Source organism: Mizuhopecten yessoensis, unplaced genomic scaffold (genome assembly GCF_002113885.1).
Source record: "Mizuhopecten yessoensis strain PY_sf001 unplaced genomic scaffold, ASM211388v2 scaffold7493, whole genome shotgun sequence".
Taxonomy (NCBI): Eukaryota; Metazoa; Mollusca; class Bivalvia; order Pectinida; family Pectinidae; genus Mizuhopecten; species Mizuhopecten yessoensis.
This window is the reverse complement of record NW_018407075.1, coordinates 907,884-919,472: the sequence shown is the minus strand read 5'-3', so window position 1 is coordinate 919,472 and position 11,589 is coordinate 907,884.

Genomic DNA, 11,589 nt, shown 5'->3' with positions numbered 1-11,589 from the left:
TCAAATGTCCAGGTGAGCGATACAGGCCCTTTGGGCCTCTTGTCTTTATTAACAGTGAAATGATCGTCTTATAAGCCATCTTTTGTGTACTGATACATTCAGATGTTGCAGACAAACACAAGACACACCATAAAAAAATTGGTAAGATGCAATTTGCCAAAAATGAAATGCACTGTGCCATGCAGCCGTTTCGTCCTTTTGGGATTCCTGTCATACTAGGGACGAAAAAGTTCCACATCCAAATTAGATCCGTCTTAAAGTTACGTCTGAACAAGGAGATGTGCATAAAAGCTCTCAACTACACGAATTACAAAAATAAGGGTAGAACTGGTAAACTTCAAATTAAGAACGAGTTGGGTATATACATACGAAAAATTCCAGCAAACCTTCGAGACTAGGAATTCCACCTACAGAGCCTGCTACTATAAACACGTGACATGATCGTGATTGCACCTATACAATTCTGAAATTTGTTGCCAATTGTCGTAAGGTTGCAGACACATGAAAATTATGGTAAATATTGGTTCTTGATAATCAAAATATGTTCATTGTACCTTTGAACATGGTGTCATAGTCAGTGTGTTTGGTATTGTAGCTCTATTACATCTAAATAACTTCCATAAGGCAACGACCACAGAGAAAGTAAAGTGAGGGTTATTTACATTATAAAAGGACCCGACAGAAGGAAGAACAACATTAGTTATTACTACGGATACAACCACAAAAGGCAGTATCAAAGATACACTGGAAAACATCTAAACAAGGACCCCAGAGGGCATAATATATGTTAAACTTACACAGCTTTGCAAGAATCTCGTGGAAGGCAGAATTACTGTTTCACCAGATTCTTTTTAACATGGACCACACAGGGCAAAATCAATGTTGCACTAGAAAACTTCAAGGTAGGACCCAAAGAAGACAGAGCCATTGTTATACTAGAATGTGTTGACGATGAGGTATTGTAGGACATACTCAAGTTTGAATCCTGGTCACAGCACCAATATATTGTAGGGTATGTACATAGTATTTGAGTTTATAGACAACAACAGTGCATCAACCAACTCCAGAACCATTTATCTGAACTTTCAAATCTAATGCACATACACAGGCATGCCATCTTGACAGGGGAAGAAAAGCCACAATTATCTTATCTGATCTGTCATAATGCAGATGAGGGGCTTGAAAATATGATTTTGACCTATAAAACGAGCACCGCGAGAGGAGCATTATACACGCGCGAAATATTGATGGAAAAACGTACAGGAAAGTAAAGATATGTTTGGAAAAAAGAAACATGGACCTAGGCCTATGTATTTCAGTATTTATGGAACGATTACGAAATGGTATTACAATTAATGAATTGATGTTACCAATTTATATTTGTCTCTGCGACTTATTAAGTTTTCCTGTGGGACTAAAGGAAATTAATATAAATTGCGAAATGCCACAAAAAATGTCCTGATATTATGATTTGCAACTTTTCATACGATACCCCTGACACGTACATACAAACATTTGTGTTATTTGGTTTGAAACTGTTGGGAATAGTTTCACTCACCAGAAAAATCTTAAGTTTAAATGGGCAATAATTCTTTAAACAAATCAGCAAATTACACGCACAAGAAACTTACTAAGTTCAACGAGCCTAAACGTTTGTAAAAAATGAAGCAAGTATACGTCCTGCTTTCACCAAATGCAAATCTTCATATGATAACTGACGTATGCAACGTTTCATAACATTCCGTTAAAAACTGGGACTAGTTACGCCCATAAGAAGATTCATCAGATACCTGTGATACACTTTATATTAACACTTGGTTTAAAACTGTTGACTTATTGCACTCAAAAGAGAGTGTTATAGAAAGACTGATGGAGGATATGATAGCATAGATAAGTTCCTCGCATGACATGTATCATTCACGTGGACTCCTTGCATAGCAAAGCGACATGATCTTATTCATATACTTCGATCCGTCAGATGCATTTGTGTAACAGAATGACATCGATGTTGTTGAAGTTTCATCGGAATCCTGTCATATTTAATAATTAAATAGTTATTTTGGGAAACTGCCAGCCTGTTAGATCGTAGAATGTTAAATAAACATCTTTCTCAATTCAAATCATGATATGGACAGATATGCTCCCAATAACACATATTTTCATAATTTTGAACTGTCATTTGTACATTGTTATGTCACTTCGTTATATAGTCCGAATTATTCTGACGTTTTATCAACCTTTTTTATATCGGTCTGTCGTCGATTAACGACGTTAATCGACGACAGACCGATATGAAAAGAGTCGATAAAAACGTCAGAATAATTCGGACTATTCGTTATAATTGTCACAGATGTAGCACCTTTCGAGATGAGAAGTTTAATTGCTAGGATGTACGTACACAAGACTGACATGGGTAAAATCTAGTTGTGGGTGACAAGTATACTGGTTCTGATGTTTCAAAGGGAATATATTATAGCGAGCACATTTGTCAAGGTGATATCTTGTATTAAGCCATTCTCTGATGTGTGTCAATGGGACATCCAATCGGATGTACATCAACAGAAGCATGTTGCAGAGCAACGGTAAAATTGACCAGCTTTGAACACTGGTGTAACTACCCTGTAATCTTGCTCTGGTGTTTTTGTTTTTACCTGGAACCAATGGAATAACTAACCACATGCTTTTCAGTTTGTTATAAAATCATCAACGGTGGAGAGAAAGTAAGCGAACGCAACCCCTAGAATTTCGAGGGATGAGGGACATTGCATAGCAAACAATTCTTAAATGTCAGAATACAAATATCTCATGGCCAGTCATCCTCTTGATTTGTCAATTGGACATCCTTGTATGTGTCAATGGAAGTTCTTATAAACAACTCTCTTCTGTATGTGAATAAGATATCACATAGCAAACAGTTCTTAGATGTGTTGTCATTCTAAAATGGTTTTCTAAGGCATATCTTATACCCAGTCATAATAAGATGTTTTAATGGGATATCTTATAGCCAACCATCATATGATGTTTTAATGGGATACCTTATAGCCAGCCATCATATGATGTTTTAATGGGATACCTTATAGCCAGCCATCCTATGATGTTTCAATGCCAGCCATCCTGTAATGTTTCAAATGGATATCTTAAAGCCAGCCATCCTTTAATGTTTTAATGGGATATCTTATAGCCAGCCATCCTATGATGTTTCAATGCCAGTCATCCTGTAATGTTTCAATGGGATACCTTATAGCCAGCCCCTATGATGTTTTAATGGGATATCTTATAGCCAGCCATCCTATGATGTTTTAATGGATATTTTATAGCCAACCATCCTTTGCTGTTTTAATGGGATATCTTATAGCCAGCCATCCTATGATGTTTCAATGCCAGTCATCCTGTAATGTTTCAATGGGATACCTTATAGCCAACCATCATATGATGTTTTAATGGGATTCCTTATAGCCAGTCATCTTATGATGTTTCAATGGGATATCTTATAGCCAACCAGCCTATGATGTTTTAATGGGATATCTTATAGCCAACCATCCTATGCTGTTTTAATGGGATATCTTATGGCCAACCAGCCTATGATGTTTTAATGGGATACCTTATAGCCAGCCATCCTCTGATGTTTTAATGGGATATATTATAGCCAACCATCCTATGCTGTTTTAATGGGATATCTTATAGCCAACCAGCCTATGATGTTTTAATGGGATACCTTATAGCCAGCCATCCTATGATGTTTCAATGGGATATCTTATAGCCAGTCATCCTATGATGTTTTAATGGGATATCTTATAGCCAACCAGCCTTTGCTGTTTTAATGGGATATCTTATAGCCAACCATCATATGATGTTTTAATTGGATATCTTATAGCCAACCATCATATGATGTTTTAATTGGATATCTTATAGCCAGTCATCTTATGATGTTTCAATGGGAAATCTTATCGTCAGCCATCCTATGATGTTTTAATGGGATATCTAATAGCCAACCATCCTATGATGTTTTAATTGGATATCTTATAGCCATTTTCAAATGCCTTTATATGAGATATCCAACAGCCAGCCATTCAATTATTTCTGTAAATATGACATTTAATAGTCAGCAGTACTCTGATATGTCAATCAGATAGTATATAACCAACCATAATCTGGTGGTTCGAAGAAAACCTTAAAGCAAACATTTCTCTCTAAGTATCAATGGGAAATCTTCTAACCCTCAAACCTCTGATATGTTGTCAAAGACAAAGCTGACTGACAGCCATCCTCTGATGTGTTGTCGATGGGAAAGCTGACTGACAGCTATCCTCTGATGTGTAAGCAATGGGAAAGCTGACTGACATCCATCCTCTGATGTGTTGTCAATGGGAAAGCTGATTGACAGCCATCTTATGATGTTTTGTCAATCAGAAAGCTGACTGACAGCCATCGTCTCATGTGTTGTCAATGGGAAAGCTGACTGACAGTCATCCTTTGATGTGTAGTCAACGGGAGAGCTGACTGACCGCCATCCTCTGATGTGTAAGCAATGGGAAAGCTGACTGACATCCATCCTCTGATGTGTAAGCAATGGGAAAGCTGACTGACAGCCATCCTCTGATGTGTAAGCAATGGGAAAACTGAGTGACATCCATCCTCTGATGTGTTGTCAATGGGAAAGCTGATTGACAGCCATCTTCTGATGTTTTGTCAATGGGAAAGCTGACTACAGCCATCTTCTGATGTTTTTTCAATGAGAAAGCTGACTGACAGCCATCCTCTGATGTTTTGTCAATGGGAAAGTTGACAGACAGCCATCTTTTGATGTTTTGTCAATTGGAAAGCTGACTGACAGCCATCGTCTGATGTGTTGTCAATGGGAAAGCTGACTGACAGCCATCCTCTGATCTGTTGTCAGTGGGAAAGCTGACTGACAGCCATCGTCTAATGTGTTGTCAATGGGAAAGCTGACTGACAGCCATCCTCTGATTTGTTGTCAATGGGAAAGGTGACTGACAGCCATCCTCTGATGTGTAAGCAATGGGAAAGCTGACAGACATCCATCCTCTGATCTGTTGTCAATGGGAAAGCTGATTGACAGCCATCTTCTGATGTTTTGTCAATTGGGAAAACTGATTGACAGCCATTCTCTGATGTTTTGTCAATGGGAAAGTTGACTGACAGCCATCTTCTGATGTTTTGTCAATGAGAAAGCTGACTGACAGCCATCCTCTGATGTTTTGTCAAAGGAAAAGTTGACAGCCAGCCAACTTTTGATGTTTTGTCAATTGAAAAGCTGACTGACAGCCATCGTCTGATGTGTTGTCAATAGGAGAGCTGACTGACAACCATTCTCTGATGTTTTGTCAATGGGAAAGCTGACTGACAACCATTCTCTGATGTGTTGTCAATGGGAAAGCTGACTGGCAGACATCCTCTGATGTGTTGTCGATGGGAAAGCTGACTGATAGCCATTCTCGGATGTGTTGTCAATAGGAGAGCTGACTTACAGCCATTCTCTAATGCTTTGTCAATAAGAAAGCTGACTGACAGCTATCCTCTGATGTGTAAGCAATGGGAAAGCTGACTGACAGCCATTCTCTGATGTGTTGTCAATAGGAGAGCTGACTTACAGCCATTCTCTAATGTTTTGTCAATAAGAAAGCTGACTGACAGCCATCCTCTGAAGTGAAGTCAATGGGAAAGCTGACTGACAGCTACCTCTGATGTGTTGTCGATGGGAGAGCTGACTGACAGCCATCCTCTGATGTTTTGTCAATGGGAAAGCTGACTGACAGAAATCCTCTGATGTTTTGTCAATGAGAAAGCTAATTGACAGCCATCTTCTAATGTGTTGTCAATGGGAAAACTGACTGACAGCCATTCTCTGATGTTTTGTCAATGGGAAAGCTGACTGACAGCCATTCTCTGATATTTTGTCAATGGGAAAGCTGACTGACAGCCATTCTCTGATGTTTTGTCATATGGAAAGCTGACTGACAGCCATTCTCTGATGTGTCAATAGGATATCTTCCTATGAACCATTCTCTTGTGTGTTGTCTATCAGAGATAATTTTATAGGCAGCTTTGCTCTGATCTCTTGTCAGAAGGATATTGTAAACCGATCCATTCTCTTGTTTTTGTCAATGGGATTATTTCAACCAAGCCATTTTCTTGTGAAAGTCAATGAGATGATTTTATGTTTCGCGTGCATGCCAAATGTAAATTTTACAGTTGGTCATTTATCGTGTATGAAAAAAGGAATATTATAGTAAGCCATTCTCTTTCGTATCCAAACAAGACTATTAGTATTACCTTGTTTGTTTTGATATGATATCTTATAACCAGACATTCTTTCGTTGATGTCAATGGGAAATCTTATATCTAGCCTTTCACTCGATTATATATGTCAATGAGAAATCCAGCCATTCACTTGATCATGTATGTCAATGAGAAATCTTATATCTAGCCATTCACTCGATCATGTATATCAATGGGAAATCTTATAGCTAGCCATTCACTCGATCATGTATGTCAATGGGAAATCTTATATCTAGCCATTCACTCGATCATGTATGTCAATGGGAAATCTTATATCTAGCAATTCACTCGATCATGTATGTCAATGGGAAATCTTATATCTAGCAATTCACTCGATCATGTATGTCAATGGGAAATCTTATATCTAGCAATTCACTCGATCATGTATGTCAATGGGAAATCTTATATCTAGCAATTCACTCGATCATGTATGTCAATGGGAAATCTTATATCTAGCAATTCACTCGATCATGTATGTCAATGGGAAATCTTATATCTAGCAATTCACTCGATCATGTATGTCAATGGGAAATCTAATATCTAGCCATTCACTCGATCATGTATATCAATGGGAAATCTAATAGCCAGCCATTCACTCGATCATGTATGTCAATGAGAAATCTAATAGCCAGCCATTCACTCGATCATGTATGTCAATGAGAAATCTAATAGCCAGCCATTCACTCGATCATGTATGTCAATGAGAAATCTAATAGCCAGCCATTCACTCGATCATGTATGTCAATGAGAAATCTAATAGCCAGCCATTCACTCGATCATGTATGTCAATGAGAAATCTAATAGCCAGCCATTCACTCGATCATGTATGTCAATGAGAAATCTAATAGCCAGCCATTCACTCGATCATGTATGTCAATGAGAAATCTAATAGCCAGCCATTCACTCGATCATGTATGTCAATGAAAAATCTAATAGCCAGCCATTCACTCGATCATGTATGTCAATGAGAAATCTAATAGGAAGCCATTCACTCGATCATGTATGTCAATGAGAAATCTAATAACCAGCCATTCACTCGATCATGTATGTCAATGGTAAATCTTATATCTAGCCATTCATACGATCATGTATGTCAACTTGATGAGAAATCTAATAGCCAGCCATTCACTCCATCATATTTGTCAATGGGAAATCCAGGATTTATAGCAGGTCATTCTCTACTGTATATCAATGAAAATCTTAGCCATTCATTCTCTTCTTTATGTCTTATATCGATTTCTGATTTGTGCCTATCGGATATCTTATAGCCAGCCAATATCTTGTACGTACATCAATGGGATATCTTATACTTAGTAAATCTCTGATGTGTCAACTGGATATCTTGTAATCAGCAATTATCTTAAGTGTCTCTGTGGGATATCTTATAGTTCACCATACTCAGTTGGATATCTTACAGTAAGTAATTCTCTCGTGTATATCAAATGGAACACTTTTGTCAGTGGTTTATCTTATAGTTAGACATTCTCCAACATGTCTCAGTGGAATATCTTATAGTCAGTCATCCTATGAGGTGTCTGACTTTGGGAGCTAGATCTTATAGTAAGTCATTCTCCGACATGTCTCAGTGGAAAATCTTTGGGTAAGCCATTCTCTGACGTGTCTCAATGGGATATCTTATTGTCAGTCATTCTCTGATGTGTCTTAGTGGAATATCTTATAGTCAGTCATTCTATATGTCTCAATGGGATATCTTATTGTCAGTCATTCTATATGTCTCAATGGGATATCTTAAAGTTAGTCATTCTCTGATGTGTCTCATTGGGATATCTTACAGTCAGTTATTCTCTGATATGTCTCAATTGGATATCTTATAGTCAGTCGTTTCTGACGTTTCTCAGTGGGATATCTGATACTCAGTCATTCTCTGATATGTCTCAATGGGATATCTGTTACTCAGTCATTCTCTGATATGTCTCATGGGATATCTTATAGTCAGTCGTTTCTGACGTTTCTCAGTGGGATATCTTATAGTCAGTCGTTTCTGACGTTTCTCAATGGGATATCTGTTACTCAGTCATTCTCTGATATGTCTCAGTGGAAAATCTTATAGTCAGTCGTTTCTGACGTTTCTCAGTGGGATATCTGATACTCAGTCATTCTCTGATATGGCTCAATGGGATATCTGTTACTCAGTCATTCTATGATATGTCTCAATGGGATATCTCATAGTCAATCATTCTCTGATATGTCTCAATGGAATATCTTATACTCAGTCATTCTCCGATATGTCTCAATGGGATATCTTATAGTCAACCGTTTCTGACGTTTCTCAATGGGATATCTGATACTTAGTCATTATCTGATATGTCCCAATTGGATATCTTATAGTCAGTTGTTTCTGACGTTTCACAGTGGGATATCTGATACTCAGTCATTCTCTGATATGTCTCAATTGGATATCTTATAGTCAGTCGTTTCTGACGTTTCTCACTGGGATATCTGATACTTAGTCATTATCTGATATGTCCCAATTGGATATCTTATAGTCAGTTGTTTCTGACGTTTCTCAGTGGGATATCTGATACTCAGTCATTCTCTGATATGTCTCAATTGGATATCTGTTACTCAGTCATTCTCTGATATGTCTCAATGGGATATCTCATAGTCACTCATTCTCTGATATGTCTCAATGGGATATCTTATAGTCAACCGTTTCTGACATTTCTCAATGGGATATCTGATACTCAGTCATTCTCTGATATGTCTCAATTGGATATCTTATACTCAGTCATTCTCTGATTAGTCTCAATTGGATATCTCATAGTCAATCATTCTCTGATATGTCTTAATGGGATATCTTATAGTCAACCGTTTCTGATGTTTCTCAATGGGATATCTGATACTCAGTCATTATCTGATATGTCTCGATGGGATATCTTATAGTCGGTCATTCTCTGATATGTCTCAATTGGATATCTTATAGTCAACCGTTTCTGACGTTTCTCAATGGGATATCTGATACTCAGTCATTCTCTGATATGTCTCAATGAGATATCTCAGTCAGTCATTCTCTGATATGTCTCAATGGGATATCTCATAGTCAGTCATTCTCTGATATGTCTCAATGGGATATCTTATAGTCAGTCATTCTATGATATGTCTCAAGGGGATATCTTATAGTCAACCGTTTCTGACGTTTCTCAATTGGATATCTGTTACTCAGTCATTCTATGATATGTCTCAATGGGATATCTCATAGTCAATCATTCTATGATATGTCTCAATGGGATATCTCATGGTCAGTAATTCTATGATATGTCTCAATGGGATATCTCATGGTCAGTCATTCTATGATATGTCTCAATGGGATATGGTATAGTCAGTCATTCTCTGTTGTGTCTTAGTGGGACATGTAATAGACAGTCATTCTCTGATGTGTGTTAATGGGACATTATTGACAGACATTCTCTGTTGTGTCTCAGGGAATTGGTCATTCTCTAACATATCTTATAGACAACCATACTCTGTTGTCTTAGGGAGACATGTAATAGACAGTCATTCTCTGTTGTGTCTTAGTGGGACATTATGGACAGCCATTCTCTGTTGTGTCTTAGTGGGACATGTAATAGACAGCCATTCTCTGTTGTGTCTTAGTGGGACATGTAATAGACAGCCATTATCTGTTGTGTTTTAGTGGGAAATGTAATAGTCAGTCATTCTCTGTTGTGTCTAAGTGGGACATTATGGACAGCCATTCTCTGTTGTGTCTCAAGGAATCGGTCATTCTCTATCATCTTATAGACAGCCATTCTCTGTTGTGTCTTAGGGAGACATGTAATAGACAGCCATTATCTGTTGTGTCTTAGTGGGACATGTAATAGTCAGTCATTCTCTGTTGAGTCTTAGGGAGACATGTAATAGACAGCCATTATCTGTTGTGTTTTAGTGGGACATGTAATAGTCAGTCATTCTCTGTTGAGTCTTAGGGAGACATGTAATAGACAGCCATTCTCTGTTGTGTCTCAATGAATCGGTCATTCTCTATCATCTTATAGCCAGCCATTCTCTGTTGTGTCTCAGGGAATTGGTCATTCTCTAACATATCTTATAGTCAGTCATTCTCTGTTGCGTCTTAGTGGGACATTATGGACAGCCATTCTCTGTTGCGTCTTAGTGGGACATGTAATAGACAGTCATTCTCTGTTGTGTCTTAGTGGGACATGTAATAGACAGTCATTCTCTGTTTTGTCAGTGTGGGACATTATGGACAGCCATTCTCTGTTGTGTCTTAGTGGGACATGTAATAGATAGCCATTCTCTGTTGTGTCTTATTGGGACATTATGGACAGCCATTCTCTATTGTGTCTCAGGGAATAGGTCATTCTCTAACATATCTTATAGACAGCCATTCTCTGTTGTCTTAGGGAGACATGTAATAGCCAGTCATTCTCTGTTGTGAGTGGGACATTATGGACAGCCATTCTCTGTTGCGTCTTAGAGGAACATGTAATAGACAGTCATTCTCTGTTGTGTCTTAGTGTGACATGTAATAGACAGCCATTCTCTGTTGTGTCTTAGTCGGACATGTAATAGACAGTAATTCTCTGACGTGCCTTAGTGGGACATTATGGACAGCCATTCTCTGTTGCGTCTTAGTGGGACACGTAATAGACAGTCATTCTCTGTTGTGTCTTAGTGTGACATGTAATAGACAGCCATTCTCTGTTGTGTCTTAGTCGGACATGTAATAGACAGTAATTCTCTGACGTGCCTTAGTGGGACATTATGGACAGCCATTCTCTGTTGCGTCTTAGTGGGACACGTAATAGACAGTCATTCTCTGTTGTGTCTTAGTGTGACATGTAATAGACAGTCATTCTCTGTTGTGTCATTGTGGGACATTATGGACAGCCATTCTCTGTTGTGTCTCAAGGAATCGGTCATTCTCTGTTGCGTCTTAGTGGGACATGTAATAGACAGTCATTCTCTGTTGTGTCATTGTGGGACATTATGGACAGCCATTCTCTGTTGTGTCTTAGTGGGACATTATAGACAGCCATTCTCTGTTGTCTTAGGGAGACATGTAATAGACAGTCATTCTATGTTGTGTCTTAGTGGGACATGTAATAGACAGTCATTATCTGTTGTGTTTTAGTGGGACATGTAATAGAAAGTCATTCTCTGTTGTGTCTTAGGGAGACATGTAATAGCCAGTCATTCTCTGTTGTGTCTTAGTGGGACATGTAATAGCCAGTCATTCTCTGTTGTGTCTTAGTGGGACATCATCTTATAGACAGCCATTCTCTGTTGTGTCTTAGGGAGACATGT